Consider the following 5,320-nt stretch of genomic DNA (forward strand, 5'->3'; position numbering starts at 1 on the left):
CAGTAGAGGGTGGAGGACAAAAAAAGACTTGAAGTGAAAGGGAATTGAAACAAATGGAGATGACAGGTTTGGAATAGTGGAAGGAATTCCTTAGCTCATAGTGGAGGGAGATTCAAAGCACCTTGCAGAAGAGCGTGTGAGTAGGGACCAAACTGCTCATTACTGCTCAGGATGCTTGGGTTGTCTAGGACAGTGGCAGGAAGTCATTTGACAAAATATGCCTTAAAAATATCTGTGATTAAATCATATAGATAGAGACACCGCCTGTGTTTTGTGCACACTTCAAAGTAATTTTTAAAATGGGAAGAATTATAAACGCTAGGAATCTGGAATCTCTCTTTGAAAAATAAGCTAAAAGTCATTTAAATTAAAATACACAGATTAAAATAGTCCTGTTTCAGATTTTTAGGCATGTCAACTCTTACTGATTATTATCTATTATTTAATATAAACCACCCTGAGATCAAGAAAATCAGACCAAAGTTTTGTGATAAAACTCAGGAACTATTCACAAACGGTCTTGAAAAAGCTTCACAGATAGGCTTCTGAAGATATTGAATAAGTCTGTAATAATCAGGACATGAGCCTCAGAAATGAGAATAAGAAACAGCTGCTCTGTAGCAAATCCCACCTACACTAGGGATTAATTCTAAATTCATGTCACATTTAGTCAGTTTTCATTTGGGACAACAAGGAAAATGTTTGCCAGGCTCAGGGCAATTATGTATTTGTCAAAACAGATGAAACATTAAATGTTAATTTTGTTTTCTTTCTGAGATTAATATTTCTGAAGAACATGGAATCCTTTAATGTTGGAGCAATCCATAAAGAAAGACTACTAACAGGACTGCCTGTCTCTAACCTACTCTTTCCTGCTATACTTCATTCTTCCAAATCCAGTCTTGACTCCCTTTGAGAACTCCTGGCTGGTGGCAGGAATTCTCCTTCAATCCTTCATCATTTTTCTCTACAATACTTCCAGTTCTTCATAATCATACATATACAATTGGTGGTATTTCCACTCATGGGTATGACTGTTTATGAGAAGAAAAAAATTATGACTAAGAGTTCATGTTTTAAGATTCTAACAACCAGACTTCTAATCCCATGTCTACCATTTATAAGCCAGGTGATTTCTCTACACTTTATTTTTTGTTTTTGTTTATTGTCAATTGTTATTTCATCTCTAACATGGAGATAATTAGAGCAATTTACATGGTTGTAATGAGGTAATGTCCAATGTCAACACTTGGAAGTTCTTAATAAATGGTGTAAATGGGATGAAAATGATGGATGTTACAACAGAACTTTTATATGTTAATTGCTGGTGACTCCACCAACCCTAGGGAAGGCTGGTGGCATAAATTCTGCCTCAGTAGGTATGGACGTAAGAGAATATGTATCCCAAACTTTCAGTGCTGCTGGTACATGATCATATTGGAAATAGCAAAAATAGATTTTCCTTCTCATGTGCAACCTGGTCTGTTTGATGATACTTTGCCTACTAAATATTAGCCACATAATTTAGTGACCTTGAATCCTTCCAGAGACAGGATAGATGCAGGGTTTGGTCTACAGCATAACACACATTTGGATATCATGAAGAAATGTTGGCTGGTCTTGAAAATTTTGGGCCAAAGTTTATCTTTGGTCCAATGCAAAGACAGACTGAGTGTCAAGATGTTTTCCCCATATGGGTCTGGTCTATTGTACTGGTTTATAGGTTTGCAGGCAGCTATTCATCATCCCTTTTGTATTTGCATCATGAGCCAGAATGTCATAAAAGCTTCTGAGATTGAAAATGGTCCCAAGGCCAGTATTACCCTAATGCTGCCCCATTGAATACATCAAGTATTTTTGGCTGCCTCCTGCAATGACCACTATCCCTAGAGTAGAAAGAGGAAGTTAGAGGAACAGTGGCATCACGGCAAATGTCTCCTATCTGATGATCAGGCTCATCCACTTCCTGACTTCCATCTGATCAGGACTTGTCTTCAACTTCCCAACTTGAGCTGTTGTCCAGCTTCACCACAATCACGTATAATGTGCTATTTATTACTGCAGATTTTGAGCCTTCCCAAGCCTCCTGATGTCCTGACACCAGCTGCAGACACCTATACTTCTCTCTCTGATAGTCATATCTGACTGCCTTGTATTCCTTGAAGGTCTGGGCCACAGTACTTCAGCTGTTGGGAATGAACTAGTGCTTTGAAGGCATTATCTGTAGAGTGATATCACTTGGTTGTTGTTTGTTTGTTGTTGTGTTTTTGAGTCACCAAAGAGTCACAGCTTTGTCTCTGTGCCTTCACCAACTTGTTCTATCTGGGAAGAAATTCTTTCCTTTTTGTCTGTCATTACAGAATAGTGGGTTATATAATGAATCATTAGATACAAGGGAACATTTCCTCATCTGATTTTAAATACAGTATAATGCAGCCAATGGGAAAAATACACTATCTGAATTTCAATATCTTTCTTTATCAACTGTGAAGATTTGGACATAATATTATTTATACATATATGACTATAAATATATTCATATAATGTAAAAATTATAAGATAATACATGACAAATAAAATAATTCTTCAAATACTTATGCAGTTATAGCTCTGCCTCAGTACAACCAATCTTGTTTTACATTAGCTTCCATCTATTTCCTTCTTTGTATTATTTGGAAATAAAACCCTGAAGCCATCCTGAAAAGTCATCAATAAATATTTAAGTGTACATCTTTTTTTAAAAAAAAAAAACGGAACAAGCAGCATCAAGCTGCCACAAATTTTATTGAATTCATTTCTTTATAAGCAACAAAAAGCTAAAATCAAGGTGTACAAGCATGCATCAAGGCATTCATCATGCACAGAGCCCCTGTGAAGGTGTTTTTATTCAATATAAACATGTTAGCAATAGCTACACAAAGGCTGTAGAGTGAGATTGTAAGCACACTTGAACTTACAAGTTGTGGCTAGGCCAATGTTCTCTACTTATAGTGAGGTAAACAGAACTCATCGGGCTCATGCCGGAAACTTTAAACCTCTTAATTCAGCTAAAAACTACTTCTCCTGAGGACCTTTTTCCTAGTTAGCTGCTTTTCCAATTTAGAGCATCTAACTTGTCAAGGTTAATTTCAACATAATAAGGTTATCATCTGGCTGGCTACTTAATGCACTGGTAAGAAGCATAGGTTTAGTGAGTTTTAGGCTCAGATGGCTGGGCCTCCTGGCTGGTCTTGTTGGTTTCTGCACATTGATTGGGAGCACCCTGAGACTCAGTAATCTGAGAATAAAAGGGACCTACCAGCCAATTGACAGGTGTGTTGTTAACAAGATAATCCATCACATCATCTAAAGATTCCTTCATTTTCTGCAGCTGTCCATTGCTAGAGGTGAGGAAGCTGTCAGACACTTCCTTAAAGGAAGCAGCATTGGGGAACACAGAGTAGATCTCTCCTGCCGTCACCCCCCAAGTGGCTAGCCTGGTCTTGAATATGCTGTGGTAACCCTTGGATGTTGGCGAGAAGGATGTGGCATGTGGTCTGGAGCTGCTGAGTCAGGTTTGGGGCAATAGCCAGGGTCCGTGACTCAATGTGCTCAGCACAATGGGATTCATCAGTATCATCATGGCCAATGCTTCTCTTCCACTCTACCCATGACTGATAGAGCTTATCCTGAGCATCCTGAATTTTCTGGTTGGCACTATGAACATTCTTTCTGGCATATTCAATCAGATGAACAGTAGAATGGAGCTGAGAAATGGTCTCGGCTTTTTTGCTTTGCATCTGTAACCCTACTGAGAGCCTGCTCATAAGCACGTGAACGGAGCTTCGTAGACAGAGATCCCAGTCTAACATAATAACTTGGCTTCTGAACCATATCAAAGCCTTCGACTTTTTTTGCTTCTCTTTCTAATTCTTCCTGAGTGAGAGGGAGGTATTGGTCAACCAGCAGCTCTGATTTTGTCAGTGCATTTTCTACTCCATGGCTCATAAGCTGCACCATCCGACTGGCCAAAACTGTGTTCATGCTGTCATTGACCACAGACTCGGTCTTCTCCACACTGCCAGTTGCCACTCCTTTAGTCTTATCCATGACCCCTGTGATTGTGCTGGCTACAGAATCCTTGGCCCCAGTCACAGCAGTTGTCACAGCACCTTTGGCATTAGCAACAACCTGGGCTGTTGGCTGATTCAGAATCGGTAGTCTCTCCTCAATTCTGTCCAGTCCCTTACAGCCATAGGTATTGGCAACTGCAATCTGTGGCTCTAGCTTCTGGATGATGGGCAGAGCACCTGTCACTGCCACAGAAGTCACGGTCTTCATGCCTTTCTCAGACATCTCACACACAGATTTCAGGTAGGGGTGCTGATCCTTTGTGCTGACATAAGCAGAGGACACGAGGTCACACGTGGAGCTTACCAAGGGTTGGCTACCCTGGTCACCACACTAGGCTGAGGATCAACTGCAACAGCTGCCATTTTTCCTCCAGGAGAAGAAATCTCAGCGAAGAAGCGCCGGGCAGAGAGTCCCGAGGACACGGCTGCAACCCAGATACGCTGGGAAGGCTAAGCGTACATCTTTAAAAGACTGGAATCTTTTTTGTTAAAAAACAATAAAAAAGTCATCATGATGCCCTATCTAACAAATTAATATCTAACAAATGTTCAAGTTTCAAATAATCCCATAGTTAAATAAATTTTGGCTGATGAGGAGATAAATAAGATCCATATAGTGGATTGGTCCAGATTCATCATGTGCATTTCTTTGTAAGTTCTGGAAATTGTTGAAATCTCTGAGGGGCTCTGGTTCTTATTACTGGGAAATTGTATTTGGATGTTTGAGTCTGGGCACTTAATAGTACTGGGTTAGTTGTTATTGCTTCGTGCTTTCTGTAAACATTAAGGCATTAAAATAGAATTCATCATAAATTTAGGCTAATATTGCCAAATCAAACTGAGGAATGCAACTTTTTTTTATTTAATTTCTTTGATCTTAAATCTGAATCTCCTGTTCTTCATTCTAAGAATGTGAGTTCTAATGACAGAAAATAATAGGACAGCAAATAGTTCTTGTTTGCTTATTTCACAGTATACTCACAAAAGCTTTGAAATAATAAAATACTTATCATCACCAAAATGATTAGTGAACATTTTGTATTTTTTTCTTGCAAGTATTTTCTCCTTTAAAACATGTATATCACATTACAGATTGTAGCTAAGTTAGCATGTTTTAAAGTCATTATGAATTTTTGCATGGTTCTGCTAACTAACTCATTTGTTTAACTCATTTTCTACTTTTATGGATTTGTCATTTATGTTAATTT

General features: G+C 38.8%; 1 pseudogene; it reads right to left on the reverse strand.

Moving 5' to 3' along the window:
• Positions 1-2,765: 2,765 nt before the first annotated feature.
• On the reverse strand, positions 2,766-4,554 carry LOC122095917 (annotated as a pseudogene).
• Positions 4,555-5,320: the final 766 nt, after the last annotated feature.

Source organism: Dipodomys spectabilis, unplaced genomic scaffold (assembly GCF_019054845.1).
Source record: "Dipodomys spectabilis isolate Male_0828 unplaced genomic scaffold, ASM1905484v1 ptg000015l, whole genome shotgun sequence".
Classification (NCBI taxonomy): Eukaryota; Metazoa; Chordata; class Mammalia; order Rodentia; family Heteromyidae; genus Dipodomys; species Dipodomys spectabilis.